This window comes from Empidonax traillii, unplaced genomic scaffold (assembly GCF_003031625.1).
Source record: "Empidonax traillii isolate 1590-97213 ecotype Southwest subspecies unplaced genomic scaffold, ASM303162v1 scaffold498:size1131258, whole genome shotgun sequence".
NCBI classification, from domain to species: Eukaryota; Metazoa; Chordata; class Aves; order Passeriformes; family Tyrannidae; genus Empidonax; species Empidonax traillii.
This window is the reverse complement of record NW_020955691.1, coordinates 943,334-965,379: the sequence shown is the minus strand read 5'-3', so window position 1 is coordinate 965,379 and position 22,046 is coordinate 943,334. Positions and strand designations below refer to the sequence as shown.

Below are 22,046 nucleotides of genomic sequence, written 5' to 3'. Positions count from 1 at the left end.
TTGGTGTTATAGTAATACGTTATTTAAACGCAGTGGATTTCACTTGTTTCACTGACTTTAAACCATCCTTGCCTTTCACATGCAAAACCTGTGTCTGTTTACTGCTTGCTTACTCTGTCCTCTAGCACGAGCTTTCCAAGGCATGTTTAATTCTTTCCACTTAAAAAAAGAATCTCTCAATATTTTCCTGGTCATGTGGGCATATATTTTGTTCCTGTTGACTGCTGTTGCCTGTGTTGATTCTTAGCTGCAAGAGAAAGAAATTATCAGGAGAGTCTGTTTTAGACTTTACTTCCAGTGCTCAGCATAATTTGCAGTGGTGATCTAACTTTAAAATGCTAGCTTTACCTAACAATAAATTCCCTTTTTTTTTGCCATAAACCTGTTGCTATTATAGATATTTTTGTTCTCTGGGAGAAAGTTGATCAGTGGTTTCTGTCTGACCTATTTATTTGTTGGATGAAATCTGATGCCTGGCGCTTGCCATTTTGGCAGCCTCACAGAAGGGCTAAATTATCCTGCGAGTCCTGACTTGCCAGTTGTATGAAAATATCTTTCTGCACAGATAAATCAACAAACTACTATAGTACTTTTGTATCTAGTACTGCTGGACAGGTACAGTATTCCTAGGTAGCCAGGTTGTTACTAGGCTTGCTGTTTTTCTGTACTTCTTGAGTTTCTGACTCTCCAGATGAGTTCCTAACCCATTTCAAAATGGTTTAGGATGCTGTGTCTGAAGGGGAAAGTGACTTGTTTTTTGTGTGTGTATATAAATGAAGGGGACCTGGTAGCAGCGAGCTCTTTGATGTTTTAGCTGCCACAAAACGTCTTTCCCCCTCTCCCCCTTTTTCTAAAAGGCTATAAAATAACTGCTCTAGGTGTAGGACTTTGAGTTTGGGTTTGTTTGTTTGGTTGTTTTTTTTCCCTGAGAAAGTGTTTAAATCAATACTTTTATTGTGTTCAATTTTTTTCTTGTCAGTGTGTCAGGACAGCTGGCTGTGATCACTTCAGAAGTGCCTCTGTCACCGAGTCAGTGCTGGGGCAGCACAGGGGGCTGTTGGTTCCAGCTGACCCCCAGCTCTGTCAGCTCCACACGCTGTCCAGGCGTTGATGTATTGTTCACATTCTTTGTGGTATCCCTGTTGCTGTTGGGTGACAAGCCCTTTTGCCTGCTTGAAAGGTCATATTTTAATTTTATTGCTCACTGGAGCCTGTGACAGATCGGGGAAGATGCTCAAAATACTGTTTGTGTATGACTTTGTATAGATTTTTTTTTTTTAATGTTTTTGATGTTTTACATTCTTCTCAAAGAAGAGTGTCTGAAGTGAGTCTGTGCCTCTCCTGCCAAGTAGTCACACACCCAGGAGCTTCTGATTCTGTTTTTCCACTGTATTTTTATGTGTTGCTGCTTAGACATACCCCTTAAAATGATTAATTATATGAACCATAGTCACTCCTGAGGAGAAGAAAAGGGTTTTTTTTTCTCCCCTTTGGTTGGCAGAAACATAATTTTAAAGGTCTCTCTCTAAAAGTATTTGGGTGTCTGGCCAAGAGTTTGTCAAGAATGTGGGGAAACTCTGTCCTTTCCTACTCTGTAAATGTTAACATAGGTGGGAGGCAGTTACTGGGTAGTAGATATATTGTCCTGAGAAATGGTTATATAGTAAAAGAAGGGATTTAGGTCTGCATTGCTGAGTTTTCTCACTTTTCCATTTTTACAGGCATTTCAATTTGTAGTAGCATGGTTGGAAGTAAAGACTGCATAGTGGTTTAGATACTGGATGTCTAAGAGTATCTAGTCTGGTGCTCCTGCTTTAAGTCTGTTTATAATAAGAACCACTCCATCTCTCCATGATTAAACTAGAAAATGGGAAACGTTGCTAGAATTCACTGGAAAGAAGAAAACTGTCCTATCCCCAGTACCCAGGCTGAGTAAAGCTACAGCACAGGGTTGTGGAGCTGAGGGATTGGAGGGTGTTGTGGCAGAAAAACTCAATTTTGCAGCTCCACAGGGAATTCAGAGTTATACAATAGAAGTATGTTTGGGAACATAATAACCACTAAGTTATTTTCTGCTTCTAGGGGAAAATGGAGTTCCAAAAAACCAAAGTCATAAGAAAGCAGTGAGTGATGTGGAAGGTGTGTCCTCCAAAAGCCTCTGGTAATCAGTATAACAATGAAGCAACATCTAATTTGCAGCAGTTTATGTATGTGATGTGGAGACTGTAATTGAGATTTTATTTTTTTTTAAATACCTGCACCCAGGTAGCGTGGTTCAAAATTGCACTACCACAAATTTTCTTTCTATTTTGTGGAGTTAAATCGTTGCAGAAACTCAGGTTTTACTATTGAAACATCATGAGAGACTTCAGGATATGTTATAGTAAATCAGAATTGCAGACTTTGTAAAATCTGGTCATCAGTCATGAAGTCTCTGCTGTCAGGTGGTGATAACATCACCTTCCAAATAAACTGAAATAAGAGACTAAACAGTTATTAAATGAGCAGCAGTCCTCCCCTATACAAAGTATTATTTTTGTTGGGTCTTTGATGCTTTCTCTTGCAGAAGAAAAATGTAAATATATAATTGGATTTCTGTAAGAATTCATGGCTTGGAATTTGTCCATACTGCTTGTCAGGCATGAGCTATGCACAAACACAAGCCAGGCAAACCGTCCAAGGTAGCAGTCACTGTTGCCAGTGGTACACGTTGGTATTTGCATCCATGCCTTTATTTCTGTTCAGTGTTGAATGCTATTTGGGAAGGTAGACTTTGAAGCATTTGTGAAGCTCCCTAGAAGGAACCTTGAAGTGTAATTCTTGGGACTTTTTCTTTTTTCCCTTCTCCCCCTGCACACATTCAGATTTCACTGACCATACGATGATGCCCCTTTGTCCCAGCTCATTTCTTCAGTGAAATAGTACTGGCAGGCCAGCTGATAGGTGAATTAAATTAGAAACTGTGATTACAGTTTGTGTGTCTATGGGGTGCTATTCTGAGAAATAGCTAAACACTGCCTGGGTATGTAAGGAAATGTGGAAAGATGCTAATTCTGGGAGGTAAGAAAAAGTGAGTCTTCTTGTCACATTTTTTTAATTGCAGTACTCTTGCCTGTCTGTCAAACAATCCTGAATATGGTTGCATGTCTAGAATAGGGGGATTGTCACTGTGCTGGTGAGCTGAACAGCAGTGAATTGAAAAGAAGTACAAACAGGGTATCTTGGGGGTGTTTGAGTGCTTCCCCTCCGTTTTCTGGTGCTGAAGCGGTTGAGTGGAAGAACTTCCAGAGCTGTAAAAGGAGTAGCTGTTCCATCTTGAAGTTTGTTGTTAGTCTGTGAGAGTCTGGGTATGAGAGCAGTGAGTCCCTTCAGCCATTGGGTTGTAAGGGGTAGATCTCCAGTTCTGAGAGTTGGTCTCTTACAGGTTGTGTGTGGTGGTGGTGGCCAGTCTCTTCGCGAACGAAGAACCGGGGAAGGTCTTTTACACCTTCCAGCCTGCGCATTGGATTTTTTAGGTGAGACACAGTGTGCGCGGAACTGAGCCCACCCTTTAATCCTGAGGTTCATCTGCCGGGGCCAAGCACGCTTGGACGGTGGCAGCGAGGTCCTCAGGACGTAGATGGATTGCCTTACAGGCTAACGAGCTCCATCTGCCCGGGGAGGGGCCCCGACCGGGAATCGAACCCGGGTCTCTGCAGTGACAGTGCAGTGTGTTTGGCATGAGTTGTAATGAGCATGAGTTACACCAACTCAAGAAATGTCTGGAGGATATGAATGTTCTTTGGTCATACCGTAGCTGTAACTGGAGCGCACGTCAGCTGTGTTGAGCCCCTCAGATGCTGGTGACTTGTCACTTGTGAGGTATTAACCGGCCATGCAGGGTCTGTGGATTACTGGTCACATAACGATGCCAGAGCAGTGATGGGATTGAGCGTTTCCAAGTCTAGGCCTGGGTAAACCTTTTCCTTGCATTTGGTGGGTTTGCTGCGTTTGTGCATCTGTTGTAAAAATATGTCCTTTGTACCGTGTGAACCGTACAAAGTGATAATTTGATCTCCTGCTCTGTGTAAGCAGATGATGTTGCACCAATCCCATTCATCTCCCGTGAAACAAGAGGCACCACGTGTATGGTGGCAGGTCTGGCTGTACCAGTTGGTGTTCATGTTGGAAGCATCATGCTGTCTGGATTCTGCCTGGCTGTTGGATACAACACACTTTCCCTTAGTTCCCTTGGTAGTTTGGGGACTTGGGCTTCGATTTCTTTTTCTTTCTTGTTCTGCTCTTTTGTCTTCTGAAGGAGTAAATTGGTCTAATTGTTACTTTTTATGACATGCTTGATTTACTTTACAGACTGCTGCCTTTGCTGACAGTTTAACTAGAAATCTAAGTGTTTGTGTGCTCACAGATCAGAGTGTAATTATACTTTCTAAATTGATTTCTTTTTGATACTTCAATTAAGCTTCCTTATAACTGAGTATTCACATCCTTGCAAGTGGGGAGAGGAGGGAATATTGCTAGTGCTACACGCAGGAATATTTAATGAAACAAAACCCATTAAATTAGCTGGCTGCCTAGCATGCTTCCCAAAATTTTGAAGAAGGTATGAAACTAAAGTGCAAAAGCCCTGCAGGCATCTCTGAGATAAAAGCATCTTGTTAAGAGTATTGTACTGTCTTTATCTTTAATTACATTTTGCACTGGAATACCAAAGAATACAAACCAATATTAATGTAATTAAAGATAGAGACTACAAAATGAAGCTCTGGGATGTCAGGAAATGGTAATGCTGTCAACTCAGCAGAATAATCCTACCTGCCACACTTTGTACTTTTAATGCTTTGCAACAAAATCTTAAGGACTTCTAAGTTAAGGTAGAGAATGTGATTGGTATTTTGGGATGGGAGAAGAATGACCCGAACAACTGGATTAGTAAAACTATAAACTTCCAAACAGTATTTTAAACAGACTATTACAGAGCAATTTGTAACAGAAAATTTTGAGGCAAATGAAATTGGCTGTGTCTGTGGTTAAAGCCTGCGTTTCCCCGACCATGCATTTAATTACGGTAAGCAGAATTAATAACATCTTAAACTTCTAAAGGGTGTTTTGTAAGTCTTTGTCCTGTCGTCCATGTGTCAGTGTTTCCCCAACCCCCAACCTTCCCCCAGTAAAATGCTCCCTTTGATTCCAAATGAGTGACTTGACTCAGCCTTTATGTAGTGCTCTCCTGGCAATTTCTTTGGCTTGACCCATCTTTGGCACTCCATGTAGGCAGTGTTCTTACCCAGTTCGTACAAAAGAAAATCCCCAAAGAGGGGAGTCTGTGTTAAATAAAGTAGACTTCTAACAATTCAGAGGGTCAGATTGACTGGCATGTGATAGCTGTTTTATGCATTTTGGAGCTACAAAGCAACTGGAGAGTGCAGAGCTGGTTTAGACAGATTTACAGCTGCTTCGCCTCACTGACTCAGGGAAACAGGACCCCCAGTTTATTTTCATTCTTGATATTTTGTCAACTGAATTTCTGTTTCCTTTTTTATTTTTTTTTTCTCACACTACAAATACATATCTATTTCCTTCTTCTGTGTGTCCATCTTGTTGGCAGGAGGTCTGAGGATGTTTAGGACTGAGATTAATTTTTAGCAGAAGGATCCTGAAAGCACGTTTCCCTCCATTGTGCTGCAACTTCTCATTTTTCAGTCTGGCTGAAGCCACAACTGCCTGAACAAAGATGGCCACTACTTGCCTTCTGTTTTCACTACTGGGAATGAAGCCAATTGTCCCCAGGGGAGAAAGAGGCTTCCTATCTGTGGGGATATGGATGATGACTTTGAGGAAGGATGAAAGCAAGGTAACAGTTATTCTTTGCTGAGAGGCAGCCCATGGCATCCGTCCTTCTGAGAGTGTAAGTAAATGGCAGCTGTTGTGGAAAAAGGGCAATTGTTTGGAGAGGTTCTCTGGAGAGCATTATTCTTCATTCTGTGAACAGTCATGGGAGAAAATTGCTGCTAAACTTAAATTTTTCGCCATTTCACTAAATTAAGTGTAAGATACTAATCTTAAATATACATGTATGAGATGAATTGGGCAGCAGTTCTGGTAGCACGTATTTAAAGAGCTTTTTACATATTTTGAACTAGTGAACTTTTGAGAATTCTTTAAAAAAACCCACCCCCTTCATTACAGAATGAATAAGTGCTGTAATTCTGTGGGGGATAACCATAGTTATGCATGACTAGGAGCTTTAAATCCAAGGTTTAAGTACTGAACTCGTTCCCAACTAACTCAAGCTAGGATAGTGGATATCTAACCCTGACCTAGTTGTGCTTTTCTTGGGTGCTCCTGTGGAAGCACCATTTAGGCAGCTTTTTTTTTTTAACTTGAGGTACAAGGTTACCTTGTGACTCCTGTGTTCCTGGGGGTTGTTACCAGCTACTTAAATAATTTGTTTCTCAATGGATTCCCTAAAAGCAGCCCGAGTGACTCCCATTAGAGGAAAGCAGAGCAAGCTGTCAGGTCTCTGTGTGTGCACTGCAGTGCAGAGCAGATGTACTATCGGAGCTGGGTTTAGGCTGTTGTAGCCACGGTAACACGGAGTTCAAAGTAAATGTTTTGGCAGTTGGCCTGTCCTCATAAAACTGGTCTTTACAGATCTTCTGTCTCACTTCCAACGTCCCTCTTCCTCACTTGTTGGATAATGTCCAAGCTGAGCACTCAATCAGTAAAGGTCGTGTAGGTGCACTCTGCTTATGCAGTTCATGTTTACCGGGCGTTATGGGCACTTTCTGTCTTAACTTACTGCTTTGTGAGGTTAATATGGCATGAAAAAATCCCTGGAAACTGGCATCCTCATACCAGAAACCTGGAGAAATCAACCTTGTTTGTTATCTTCCCCAAAAGTAAGTCCCGCTGACTGTTTATAACACATTTCCATGTCAGTAGTGAGAGTTGAGCATTCCTTTGTCCTGCCTTTTGTTAAAGTGTAAGTAAGAGGATTGCCAGACAATACCCTCCCACTCACGTGTGGAGATGTGAACTAATGTAAGTAATTTGGGTTCATACATGTATATATTCTGTATTCCCACCTGACCAGGCTGCTGCAGTATCTGTTTAAATAAAGTCTGTACTCAAGTATGTTAATGCAACTGGTAATGTTTGCATATAAAAGCACCCAAATTCTGCAAGCTGTCATTGATCTGTGGTCCTTCCACTGAACTGCTGCTTGAATGTGTTGCTACTTATTCCCTTATAGGCAGTAATGCTGCTTCTGAACATGATTTGCAGAAACCCCTTTGTAATGGCAACTTGTACAGACCTGCTGAAAGGAGCACGACAAACTTTAATTCGCCGTGGTGCTCTTCCCTGAAGCATCTCATGCAGATGTTTGTTCATTTTCTTGGCTTCCCTCGAGGGGAGAGTTGGGTAGATGGTTGAAGGTTAGGAGACAGCTGAATACTGATTGGCCTTTCTGGGGCTGCCTTCTGTTTTTTGAGGTGTGATAAAACTCTACCCCTAAGTATCCCACAAAAATGGGATCAGCCTGGACACTTGACAGCTAGATGAGACAAAAAGCATTCAGGAGAAAAGGTTCCTCAAAGGAGCTGAAGGCATTTTTCAAAGAATCAGTGGAACTAGTACAGGGAAATAACTGTCTCCGTGAAACATCCCATAGTCCCATTGCTGTTCAGCTTTAACAAAGTAATGAAAAAAAACCCCAATCCAACCAACAAAGAATCTTTTTTTTTTGAGAGATGTATCTGAATTCAGTTTTAGTAATTTCATTTTTGTGCCTTGGATAATGCCAATTGTTATCACGTCATTAAAACTTATAGTGGGTACCGGTAGGAGCAGCCTGTACTTCTGTCAGGAGACAGCCCTTTGCAGTGACTCAGGTGGTGCTGGGGGAGTGCCGATCCCTTGTCCCCTGCCCACCCTGTCAGTGTCGTGTCCCATGGGATCACACCTCTGACCCACAGGTAGCACCGACTCCTGGCACGACACTTGTGCTGGGATTTGCCAAGAGAGCAGCTCCTCTGTAGGAGGAGTTGAGAGGCCGTTGGGTTGCTCTGTCCCAGCTGTGGCAAGGAGGGCTGGGAGTCTGGAGCAACCTGAGAGCGCTGAGGGGCTCACTTTATAAAATAAGCCTAAAAATCGCAGTTTGAAGTTGTTCACTTAGTGACAAACAATTAACATAAAATAATTCCTGAATTCCATCAGATTGCTTTGTTATTCGCCCTTCTCATCTGTGTGCAAGAGGCTCCTCTTGTAAATCAGTGCCAGATTATATAAAATAACGTTTTATGTGTAAAAATAGAACAAGCTCAGCTTTTCAGCAGCATTGGAATTGATCATTTATTCCCTCTGTGTGGACTCTTGCTAAAGAGCTGGTTTTATGACATGTGATAAGCTGTTGAAATATAGAGCATGTTGATTTTAGCAGGAGCCAACAATTCCCTAATCTGTTAGGATATTGGGATTATATTTCTGAGGTTGCTTAGTAAGGATTTTAGGGCAGAATTTTATCATTTCAGGCTGTTTTTCAACTCTAAGATCTGTTTTTTAGAACTCAGTAGGGGTGGGGTTTTGTTGAAGTCACCGAGTTTGAAACAAAGGCACCAAATATGTCAATACTCAGTTTTCTGAAACTTTGTTTTTATGGTGATTAACATTTAAACAAAACCCCCTTTTGTTTGGATATACATTCGTTTTTTTCCTCTATTAGTGTTTCTCTGTATGTGGTATCAGCTGCCCACTATTTAACAACGTGGAAAAATTCTCTAGCATCAAGTAACTCGGTGTCTGCTCTAAAAAAGCAACACTAGAATAAATCTTTACAGCCACTGCCAGGTAGGGGAGTGCTGTGTGGGGACGGGAGGAGGACTTGGCTGGTAGTGTTTTGGAGGATTTCAGGCTGAGTTTCTTTGCTTATGTAAAACAGTGGTCTTTGTTTGGCACTTCCAATGGCGCTGGGAGTGTTGTGTAGCCTCATTGATTGGTTCCATGCAGTGGAAATCTGACCTTTAGCAGATGTTTGAGAAATTGCCAGCATTCAGAGTGATCAGCAGACTAGACAGTTTTCCCCTTGTTATGTCGATGAGAACTTCCATTAGATTAGTAATGTGCGTGACAATGTTAAGCTTTTAAATGATTAGTAAACTCCCTGAAACAAGGCAGATTCTCCCGCAGTGTAGAGCTGCATCAAGTAATTTGTTTTCTTATATGCATAGTTTTGCTAATCGGTTAGCTAATGCAAATATTTTGATAATTTAAGTGGTGTGGATTTTTTTCCTTCTGTAGTAAAGACTTTTGGATTTTAAGTAAGTTTTGGGTTTGTCTGTATTTTTCTTAAAAGATCAGTTTTAATGCTGTTACAGCATCAGTTTGGGATAAATGCTTTCAAAGAAAAAAGAACAAGCTTAAATGGGCTGGGGAGGGGGAGGCAGCAGTGAAACATATCCCATCTGGAGCATTTGGCTTGGAACAGGATGTTGCATGACTCCATGTGAAGTCTGCTCTCACGAACAGTATCCTAAGTAATGTAGGAGATTCAGCTGCTTAGTGGTGGGAGTTTAGCATGAAACGAGGTCTGTTTTCTCAAACTCCAACGGTTGGAACTACAGGAAAGAGGTGGGACTTAATAAGAGATTTATGTGATGAATAACTCAACAACACCAGCAGTTGCCAGATTAAACCCTTTCCTGCAGGTGCTGGCTTTCCTCAGAGCTCTGCAATTGTTTTTCAGTGTGTTGCATGTGGGAAGAGTAATCATTTAAAGGATTAGATGTTTAATATGAAAAAGATACAATTACTAAATTGCCCATTTCTGGTTCTAAATTTACAAATCAATTGCAGAAGGATTGATCTTGTCTTGGCATCCTGCATATGTGTGTGTGATTTTATTTTGATTGGGAGGGGCTTTTAATTTTTTTCTTATTAGCGTCTTGGGTGCAGAAAACAAGTAAGAAAACAGCCTGTACTGAGAGCAAGGGTTATTCTTAACAACCAGTCCTGCCATTGTGGACTCTTGGGCAAAATGTGTCCTGTGAAAACATGTTGGGTTTCTTTTTTTAAGCATCAGCATTAGAAAGGAAGGGATGTGATGGTAAGAGAAGCCACACACATTAGAAAGCCCGGAAATCTTTGCCCTTTGCTCTCAGTGCTCAAGAACACTTAATTTTTCCAGTGCTGTGGAACTTTGTCAGGTATGTTTCTTTATTTTTACAATTCCCATGAATTTGTGCCAAAATTCCTTGGCAGCTCATTTTGGTATCTAATAATCTGTGTGCCAAATCATCTTAAGTTTTATTTGGATATAAGGAGTATTCTGATTTCTTCTTATGAGCAAAACTAGCAAAGCTGTCCTTGCCTGTATGTAACACTTTTAATGTTACTTCTGCATCTTGTTTATTCAGCCTTCATTTCCTGCTGTAAACATGAGGTAGTGGGAGATGGGAGAAACTTAACTGATTCCCTGAGTGGGTGAAATGTTTGTCTTGTTCATCAGTGGTGATCTTCCCATCCTGAGAGAGGCTTGAGGAAATAGGTTTTAGCTGTGGAATTCCATCCTTCCTGGTTTGTTTTCGTTTTTTTTCCCCCTGCAGTGACTGGGGAATAAAGTATCTCGATCTTACCGGTTTCGTGGGAGGTGAAATCCATGGGAGAAAAACGTGGCTTTTTGCCCCCTCACCCCTCTCCACGCAGTTCATTTTCATACACTGATTGAATAAAAGTACTGGTATATGTATTTGTCTGAAATGTTGGCAGCTATTATCTATTCACAGTATGCTGCAGTTGCATGATTGCAGGTCTTGTCTGTGTTTGAAACTCTTAATACATTACAGTATGTGAGTTGATCGTATCACAGTGCCATAAATGAATCAAAAGTTGTGAGAAAGCCAATAAAGAATGCTACTTTCAAAGGTATTTATTGCATATTCCTTTAATTCACTGCACTATTAATGTTTGTTGACAGTAGGAGACAGCCCTCTCCATCCTCCATTTTTGTCTTAAATGCTAAGTGGAGTTTTTCACACGAGCAGTTGTTCCTTTCTTAGGCACAGTAAGTTCACTGCAGCACAAGGTTTATTATGCATACAATTCACAAGGAAACTGATTGTTAGAACCTCCAGATTTTCAGGAGTGCATACAGCAGAAGGCATTTGGTAAAGCAAGATGGAAACCTCAGTTGTCACTCCCTGATAACAGTTTGAAAACGGATTCACTTCTTTATCAGTGAGAACTTGGGTTCCCTTATACCACTCATGGCTCTGCAGCTGATGATTCTAGTCAAAAATATCATTTTACAGAGTGTCCCTATTCCTGAAGGGGGAACACTTGTGTCCCTTAACTTGAACAGTAATTTCATTGCTCGTTCCCTGGGGGAATGGGAACAAATATGACGTGAGTAGGCTGTGTCTCCACTTGCACTGATTTGTCATAATACAGGAGAACTGTCAAATGCAAGTTCTCTCCGGGAAGGCTGTGGTTGCCCAAGTTACCTCTGGAGGTCATGAAGACCCTACTTAATTATTTGACTTTTTCCCAAAAGTCCTGTCTGTAGTCTCTAAGTTTAACTGTAGGTGCACAATCTATTGCAGTTTGTGGAGGTTTTTCTGGTTTGTTTTCAAGATGTTTCCTGATTCGGTGAACCTGGAGTAGGTGAGGTGTGTTAGCATTTGTTACAAAAAAAATGTCTTTCTTACATTTATATATATTTTTTTTTAAGTTTCTGATTAGCATCTAAGTGTGCTTATAGGAATTCAAGGAACTCCTTGGAAAATAAAATTGCAAATGCTGATCAGTGCTAAAAATCTGGAGGAAGCTGTTCTGCATTTGTTGTGTATAGCAATGCTTGAATTAGGGGAAACAAAAAACTGTATCTTAATTTTAAATCAACAAGACGATAGTGGGGAAATGAAGAGGAGAAAAGAGGAGGGGAAGAGTACCGGCCCTCAGATTTGTGTTTCAGATTTCACATTTTAATTGTTCAATTCAATAAACTTTTATAAATATCAGAGTCAGTGCAGTATCTATATTTATCATATCCAGCATATAATTTCTAGCATTAAAAGCTGCCCTGGACATACAGCAAACCTTGTTTTGTTCCAGAAACTTGCACAGATGGTGAGAAAATGATGTACAGTTCTGAATTAATGCTTTTTTATTCTCTTCTCTGCAGAATGCATTTTGAAGTGCAGGGAGACCTTTATTTTATTTTTAATCCCAGTCACAGCCCTTATAGTTAGTCTGTAAAATCACTGTGCATAATCAAACTTTCTTTTAATTTATCATCATAATCATCTTTAAAATGCCATTTATTCAAAAATATTACCCTTGCTGTTGTGACAGGGAATGTCTGAGTGTTTCACTTCTGAGTTACCCAGAGATGGCTAATGCTGTAATTACAGTTATTAATTTGGTTCATTAGGCAGCTTTTGATGTATACTCACTGCCAATGTTTTGTTCTTAGGTCTTTACTTCTGGGCATAAGCATTAAGGGTTTGACTGTGTTATCTGTTGGATCTGTTCTGTTTGTCTTATCAATGGATCCATTGTTCTTCCTTAAAAAGATCTTTGCAAGAAATTACTAGGAGAGCAGAAAATGCATAATACTGCTTTTTCTTCACTTTTTTTTGGTGTGAATTGTAGTACATTGGAGGCTTCTAGGACAACTTTTTATTTAAAAAAGCTAAGCTGTAAGCTTTTATTTAAAAAACCGTGCAATTAAGTAAAAGTCAGACATTTCTCTGTAGTTATGAGTTAGGTAATACTTAGGATATAAAAGGTTAAATGACCTCACATACTTGAGAAATTTTGTAGCGGGACGAAAAGCAATGTTAGATGAGAAAGCAAAAGTGTCTTCTGTAAAACAGCAGTATGCCAACACAAGAGAGAGTTTTCGTGTAGGTAACGTGTCTAATTTCTGTAGCCTTAAGTGCTTTCCACCCCTATATTCCTGAAGCTTTTCCGCCTCAGTAACTGTGTTTATTTGAAGCAATTCTCCTGTGCTGTGGCTTCAGCAGCTGCAACAACAGAGCTGGGCAGCTGTCCAGGGGAACTGCTTGTCTGTGTGTCTGTGATCCAGCCTGATTTGTGTTCCAGCACCTCAGTGGCACCTGAGAACCCACCCACAGTCGATCTCCAGGACATTCGGTGTCATGTAAACATAATCGCAGCCTCCGAGGAATTTGTGCTCAAAGCAGGCAGTGCTGAGTTGAAGTGATTATGTTTTTGTTCTGGTTATGGGTACTCAAGCACGGACTCTGAGAGCAGAACCTCCCAGCTCAGTATCACTGACTAAAATTGGAGTGTTTTGTTCGTGGTTTTATTTTATTTTTAATAAAAAACCCAAACACAAGCAAATGACTGTTAGAAGACTTCTGAAATACATTGACCAAAGGCAAGACTGTGTTAAGTTGGGGCTAGACTCTGTGCACATTGCTAAGGTCTTCATTCTTATGTAAAACATCTCCTTAAATCTGTGAAATGGAACAGATGATTGACTAAATTACTTACAGTGCCTCTATTTCTTTACAGTTTGTGGGGTTTTTTTATAGAGTTGTAATGTTTTTGCTCAGAAACCTCAGATACCTGTGACTCAGGTGTGGCCATTATGGCAAAGAGGAGATTGAGGATGTGGATTTAGACAGTCTGAAAACCCAGGAAGTCATGGTTACATTTCTCTCCCGCTCCCAAAATGTTGCTTAACTTCAGCAGGATGCTTCCTGGTGTCATGTTTTGCTCCCGTGGGCCACCCCCCCTGCTCTTAATCTCCTCGGGCCTCTTGGTAAAACTGGAGACACCGCAGTTCAGAGGTGAATGATCTTTGATCTCAGTTTGTGGACGTTTATGCCCTGGTGAACTATGAACTGCAGTGACCCAGTTCTTCTCTGTAAAGTCTAGCCTTGCAGTCTGGTATCAAATGGAAAAATAAAGGAAGATCATAAAGACCTTAGAAATGTTTATTCTTTGATGCCTCAGACTGTGAGTACAGATTCTACTCCTCTAATGCTGCACTTAATCCGTAGGAAAGAAGTAGACTTTGTTAGCAGGAGTCTTCAAGGTTTTAGCTGCATCAGAAAGATTATATGGGAGCTTCTTGGATGACTTTCCAGTGTGAAGAAGTGTCAACAATGTGAAGGAAATAGAGGTGTAGTTTTGAAAGATGACTTGAAGAGATTGAAACTCCGAGGCTGGAATGATAACAAGTTGACACTTTAACAGCAAAACCGTAATCAGCTTGTGAGATGGCACTGAATACAACCACAGCACTGAAGGAAAAGACTTCAAGAATTAAGATTTCCAGAAAATAAGAATTGAACACAACAACAAAAGGGAAATACCTCTGTATCTAAGCTAGGAAGAACTTAGAAACTGTTTGTTATACTGTTTAGAGGGGGGTTTCGGCGGGACTGGGAGAAAGAGTTTGCAGAGAATGGTTATAGATACCAAGCCAAGTGCAGGAAATTGGGCAGCAAGTTACTGTTAAACCATAACATGTTCTTCTCTGATGAGAGAGAAAGCCTTGAAGTTAATGATACAGTGCTCCTAACTTTCCTACTCAGACATTGTAGTCCTCTATCAAAGGAAGAAACATCTGGAAAATATTTCTAAAGACTTTAGCAGATAACCAGTGAAGTAAACAAATATTTCACTAAAGCTTTGTCTTCTTCCTGAAGTTTATTATTATTATTATTACTACTACTACTACTACTATTTTTTCATTTACTTACTGAGATTTGTTTGATTGGCTTGTTGCTGAAGGTTAACAATCTTTCTTATAAGAGCACAGAAAATTACCATTTTGTAGTTGACAATAATTTATAAAAATTCTAACATACTGTCTGGTTTTGGTAGATGAATGTTTCTCTTGGTTTCCTGATTACCCTTGGAATATTCCTGCATAGTTCTCTTAATTCCTGTAAGATGACCAAAGAAAGCAGTGAACTGTGTGCAGTTGCCTGATGGAATTTCTGCTGTTGGTATGAGCTAGGCCTTGGGAAAATGTCTTTGGCACAAACAAAATCTGCTGTCCAGCTTACTCAGGTGTTCTGTCACTGTGCTCAAGGTTTGCTGGTGTCTTTTTGGTGTGCCTGGCTTTATCTGACCAAAAGGTAATTGTTTGTGACCCCCCTCCTGGTTTGTTTGGCTTGGAACGATGTGGATGGACATGCACAGCAGCTGAGGGGCACTTGGTCTTTCTTTGTAGTCTTGATTTCAAAGTACAGGTATCAAAAGTTCATCTCCAAACCTCACTTTTCTTGCATGGTCTTGTGTTTTGTTTCCCCTCAAAGACAGATTTGCTATTCCAAAGTACAGAGTCGGGGTCTGCACTGCAGGTTTGGGAGGACATCACTTTTCCTACCAGCATATAAACCAGGCCAAACCTCTGTCTGGATAGGTGTTGATAAATACTTGTAGGTTCAGGTCTAGTCTAGGGGGCAGTCCTTTGAACCCTGGAAAGATGGCTGTGCTGTCTGATGGGATTGTCATGGTAGGAACAGGGAGAGCCCTGTGCTCTTAGCGCTTCCACTGATCCCTTTAGCCGTGGTTGGGGTTTGGGCCATCCAACTGGAGTGAAACATCACAGAAACTCAAGTACCCGCAGCTCTCTGCTCAGGTCCTGCTCATCTCCTTAAGCTCCAGCTCTGTGTGTCGAGCCTTTCTCAGGAGGACTGAAGTGTCCTGTCTGCCCACGAGTGGCTTTGCAGCCATACCTTGGGAGCTGAGGCTGCGGCCACGTGGTTTGTTTAAGTTTCCTGCCTCTAAAAGGTAAATTTCTGTTTCTGGCTAACTCAGATTTTGGGGGTGAGGAACAAGAGCAAATCATGAATTCTGATAGGAAGTGACCTCTTCCTTTCCCCAGGCACTTTAATTTGGCCTCCTGTAGTGCTTTGTGTTTGACAACCAGCCAAACTTTGTCTTATTAATGAGCCATTACACTGAAAACTGACTGAAAGCCGTTAATAATTAACAATTAATAATTAGTATTTTGTATAGTCTGACAGCTATTTTTTAGTTGTTTTTAGTAAAATCTTCAAGTGAGAGATATGCGCTTTAAAACAGTATATATTTTTAAATTGAACATATTAAAATTGGAAATATTTTAAATTGAAAATAAGTGTATTACATTTTTAAATTTTTTAAAGTTGAAACTTAGCTATAATGAAACCTTACTCAATGACAGATGTTGGTCTTTTTTGTGTGACATTAAAAATTTTGTGTATATTCACATATGAACTGCTTTTAACTTGCCAAAGTGTTAAAGTTGTTTAATTGGCTTTTAGTTCACCTCATATAAAATCATGTCTGATTCAAAAACAAAAGTCCCCCTGTTTTTAAATTGAATGTGTAGGCTTTCTATAGTATGTTTGCTTCTTAGCAATTGCTCTTAGAAATGAACATTAAGAAATTTAGATATACTGAAAGTTTCCTACACGCTATGATGGTGAAGAGAATTAAAAGATTTTTTAAGCACCAAGGACCAGAAAGTTTTTGTCTAAAGTGTATATTTTAATTAATTGTTGCTTTGATTGAATAGTTCATACTTTTTGTTTTTCTTTGTTCATGAGGATGATATTGGGGCATCCAAGGAGGCTTTTTTTATTCCGTCTTCCCTGCAACCTCTACTTTGTGCTCTACATGATGTGCTGGTTGCTTAGCAATTCAAGCTACAGACTGCAGCAGGCTGTTGCAATAGTACTGGTATTTTTCTTTAGCTTTGCAACCATTTTTTGCTGAATATTTTTTCTGCCAAAGCTGCTTCATTGTCAGTGTTCAAGCATGCATTTCAGGGACTGCAGAATTAGGGCTTGTAAATGAGCCATGAACTGTACATGTGGATTCTTTCTATGTTTATTATGCCATAATATATCTTGAGACTACTGTTTGCTGGAAATAAATAACTGGTTTTGTTTCAAGGCCTCTCTGTAGGATTTTTATGTTTTAAAGCTTGATATAGGGAAGCTATCTGGAAAATCCATGTTTATTGGAGCATGTACTGACTACATCTGGTGCTGTTCCGTCCTGCACACGGCATGTGTCTGTTGTGTTTGCCAGCGAGTGTGTACCTGGTTTATTCAGGTTGTCTTCCTTATTCTACCTTGCACCAAGTGTGTTGAGCAGTGTTGGCAGTAAAAGTGTGGCCTTTTGGAGTGTGTCTGTCACTGTGTGCCCAGCAAGGACACAAGCTCGTCTCTATATATGGAGCAGATGATCCCGAGGCTGCGTGTTTTATTCCTCCCTCCCTCAGTAATGAGAACAATGACTTTGGAGGAACTGTCTCTGCATCTCAGAGGAGCTGTAGCTGGGTGCTGTTAGGTGGGGTCTTCCAGTGGTTTAGAAGAACTGAGTGTTGGTCCTTTCCTGCTGGACAGGCCCAGAACCATTTTGTGCTGCAGAAATGAGGAGGTTTCCAAGCAGTTGTGAATCCTGAAGCAGCAGAGACTTAATACCCTGCAGATAATGATCTAGTCCCCCTTTTTGTACAGTTCAACTTTCCAGGTTAGAACTGAGGACTTCTTCTGGGATACTACAACCATTTCATTTTCTTTTGAATAAACAGAGAACTTAGGTTTTCAGATTTAGCGTGAAGTTTCATGGTGGTAGGGTATGTCAAACGGGATTTAGTCTTTGAGGAGTTGTAAAGGAGTTGAATTCAACAGCTCATCTGAAAGTAGCAGAACTTTCTCTTCCCATTAGATGGAAAATTAGATTTTCCATCATTAAACTTCTGTTACTTTGCCCAAGGAATCAGAATAGATGTGCAGATTTGAACATTTCACCAAACAATTTCATGTTTTGCTTCAAGTGCTGAAGTAGCATAAAATAACCCACGGTACTAATTTGTCCCATCTTTTAAGGAGCTTCCAGTGTTCTTTCCTGTAAAACATATATCTGATTCTGCAGCCTTTTTTTCCTAGTACTTGAGAGTCAGAGGCAGGGCCCTTGCATTTCAGAGACAAGCTATTATGTTCCTTAAATGGTGGAATGGCAGTTTTGTCAAGAGCGTTTTCAGGTCTTCTAAAGACTTACTCTGGCATTGTGAGAGTCTACTCACCCCTGATAAAAAATACACTGTACATTTAGTATTTCTCTGTCAAAGTTAAATACTTTCTTGACTACAAGCCTTAAGTGAATGAACATGTCTGATTTACAGTGGCTATTTTTATATGTGAAGGCAATAAACCCCATCTTTTAATCATAAAACATTTGATAGTTTAAGACCAATCTATTGGCATTATTTCAGCTTTTTCTTGTGCTTTTAGGCTCTATGGGCAATGCCAGTGCATTTTAAAATTATTTTTAGTGAATTTTTTTTTAATGTAGAACGACTGTGAAATGCCAGTGTGAAAGACTGAGGAAATTTTGGTAGCAAGGAGCAATATTATTAAACAAAAATCCCTCTTGCTGTCTTTGGTTGCTATTTCACCATTTTAAGAAAGGGCCAGATGCATGGACTGTGCTTTTGAGCATTTTAAGCCAAATTTGCTGGAAGTCAGCATTGGTTTCCTGACAGTTTTAAGGTGTTTCAGAATTTGTTTGGTCAGCCTTATTTATTTGGAGCAGAAGTGACTGGAAGACTCTGGATCACAGTGCTGCATGTAGAGAATTTCACCATGGTTGTTGTGTTTGGGCTTTGAAACAGCAATATTTTGTTGCAATTGTTTGGCTGACTCCATTGGAAATAAATTTGTTGTCTTGCTTTACTTGGAAAAGCATGCTAAAAGCTTATGCTGCTTCCTGTTGGAAAATAACAGTGAGTTACAAAATTAGCACATTGATGCCAATTATAAATATAATATCATCCCAGTGGGAATTTCTCCTTTTTATGCAAGTGGATGCATACGTGGTGAGAGTACTTCAGCCACTCTGGGAACACAGACATATAATATCTATTCACAAACAGCTGACAAGGCAAGGAAGCAAAATTTGGCTGAAAAATATCAAAATCAACATTCATTCTTAGGGAGGTAAATATTGTAGAGTTTCTTGCTGTACAGAGTTCTGTCAGTGAAGCAAAAAAGATTAGGTATTTTCAGCCTTTGCACTCCTTAGAGGATCTAACTTTGGCTCCACATTTTGTTTTGTTGGCATAGGTTGCTGGATCGCTTCCTTTCCTCATCCTCTCCCCTTTTTACTCCCTTTCATAAATTGTGCTGCCCAGGATCCTGCTGGTCTCCGTGTGGTAGGGAAAGGGGAAGCCTGTGTTCTTCAGAGGTTTTACGGTTTGGAAAAATTATTTTCCTAACAAAACAGAGAATGGGTAATGATTGGGCTCTGCATTTGCCTGTGCTGCCTCTGCCTTTCCCAAATGAACTTTGGAAAGGCAGCAGATAGTTAATAGTCTTGGCTTGGAGACCTGAGGGTGGTGGAAGCTGGCAGGAGTAATTCCCAAGTAAGGCTGTGTGTGTATCATCCCAGAGGTGGAATATGGTGCCCTGGGCATTGGCAGACTGGCTCCATGCCACGCTCCATTCTCCACTTTCCTTGGAATGACTCCTTTGAAGATCCAATTACCCGGTGCCAGGAGACTCTGCGGAGAGCAGGGCTGGAACTCCCAGCACCGCTGCACCAGATTTGGGTTTGTTTGGGGTGCAGAACTTGCACACAAACACTAGATTGTGTCACAGTTATCCACGGGTTTTGGCCAGTGCCCAGGAGATACAGTGTGTTTTAGTGTGGCTGTTTCTGAACTGCCAGCTCTGCCTTAGACTTATCTGTGTTTTTCAAAAATATTTATTCACTCCAGTCCCCATGCCTCCTATTTTTTATTAAGTCCTCTGCTGGTGTGAGGTCTGGTGCTTAACCTCTTACACCTTGTTATGGATTACCCAAGGGAAGTGTCTTTCCAGATACTAAAATGAAATTATTTGACCAGCCCTGAAAAATCAAGTGGAATTTTCAGGAGGAGAGGCCATGAGGAAGGTGACTTTAGAGAATGATTTTCAACTGTACAGTCACTGAAGGTTGTCTTACAATTGATCGAATGACAACATTTAGAAATGAATGTATCTCCAGAAGGGTTCAAAGTAGCTGCAAAAACAAGAAACTGCTGCTAAAGATGATTTGAGATATGATGTGGTTTCCTGCCAGTGCTTTAAAGCACTACTCTGTTTGCTGTTAACTTTGTTTTCATTAAGAAATTATTATTCTGCAACTTTATTACATACTTTAAAATTAATTTATAGAAATTAAGTTATTAAAAAAGTGCTTTTTAGTGAAAGGGGTCAACTTCCAATTTTTAGTTTTGAGTTTTTGCTGCTGTTTTCCACTTGCTTTCATTAGGATAACGGGTGATAGTTGAAGTGAGAGGATAATCTTTTATGCAGACTCTTACTATGGGGAGGATTCTGACACCACCACAAAGACTAGCTGTAGTTTCCTGATAGTTTCAGTGAGTGAAATGGGCAAAGGGAAAAGGTAAAAGAGTAGTTGTGTTGATTACCAGGGTGATGCAGAGATGACTGATCAGCCAGGGTAATTGAAATGTGGGAGGAGAGGCAGCAGACAAGTGGCACAAATTGCAGGTGTTGAGGTGGTGATTCCAGAAGGAAGGCTCTGCCCATGGGAAATGAAGGAGGAACAGTACCTTTTGCAGACAGCTGAACTGGTCTGCCTTGACCCTGTGATCTGGGTTGTATATAAGATATTATATATATATATATATGATTTATATTTATAAAATATGTATATAATAAGATATAAGTTATCATGATCTGGTGCTTTAAAGAGGAAAGGCAAAAGGTGTGTAGGAATGGAATGGATGTAATATGGGTTAAAAGTGTCTGGGGGGGGGAAAACTGGGATGATAAATTTTGATACAAGAGTAAGAAGTGCTTGGTGCAAATTTAAGTTGTGTACTCAGAAGAGAGAAGGACAAGATGAGAAGGAGCACTATGTAGTACAAGTTTGGGAAGGGTGAGACACAAAGTCTAGACGAGGAAATATGCTGCAGGCCTAAAATTAACCAGAGTTAAAGGAGAAGAATGTTTCTGTGACAGTGATTTTAAGTTCTCAGAAGCTGATAGAGGAAGAAACTCCACTTTGAGAAGTTCTCTTGTGTGTGGAAGAGAGCTGAAATTCAGGAAGGTAGGAAAGCATCTTCCCTTCTTCTCCAGGTCCTCATTGACAAGCAGTGACTTTTTTGTATATTACCAGCTGATCTTTCTTAGGAAAATTCTCATAATTCGGAGAACAGAACAACTTACTGATTTTTCTCAAATTTGAAATGTCATTGTTTTAGAATAGTTGTGTTTGGTAGGGTATGTAGGTTTTGGATAGCTCTGATTTCCCTCTTTCCTTCACAAGGGGAGACAAAAGGTTTGGTGGATTTAACTCGATTGCAGCTGAGGGCAGGAGGTATGTTTGTTCTTTAGGAATGTGCTGGGGAGGGACAGGGGTAGCCATAAGATCAGATAATTGCAAACTGGGTCCAAATTGATTTGGCTGAAAACAAAAAGTGGTTTTGGTGTTTTGTTCAATTGGTTTTGTGTGGGTTGTTTTTTTGTTTTGTTTTTGTTTGTTTATTTATTTGTTTGTTTTTGAGTGGGATTCCAGGACAGCAATGGCAGGAAACTGAGGCTACCTCTGTGGGTGCTGTATTGGGTGTGCTTGTCAGCAGGGTTTGCAGGCTCAGGATGTCCTTTCTGGTGCTGTTCCAAATGGCTTTGTTTTTTCCACCCCCTTAAAACCATTTCTTTGGTTGGCTTTTATTACGTGACAGGTATTTGAACTGAGAATGAGAATTATTCTTAAAACCTCCTGATGTGAAAATAGCTGTATGTATTACCTCAATGGTGCTTGTAAATACCTAATGTAATACTTTTTATTAATGGGATGAGACACCCCATGTCAATGGTAGTGTTTTAGCAAATGTAACTCTCCTCTCTTTAGCACAAATGCACTGCCATGGAAAAAGTCTTCTGTGGTGCAGGTACTGATTATATAATTTCAATACCATAACATTAAAATGCATAATAAAAGACTCTTGTATTAAATATGCTTTCAAAAGTGCATGTAGAGGCACATATACTGTGTATATGCAA

The 22,046-nt window shown here is 40.2% G+C and overlaps 1 protein-coding gene across 1 annotated transcript in view; it reads left to right on the top strand.

The window, feature by feature from the left end:
* The window catches only part of JMJD1C (jumonji domain containing 1C), a 154,531-nt gene that overhangs the window by 26,884 nt on the left and 105,601 nt on the right, over positions 1-22,046 (top strand). The gene's annotated exons all lie outside the window — the stretch shown is intronic.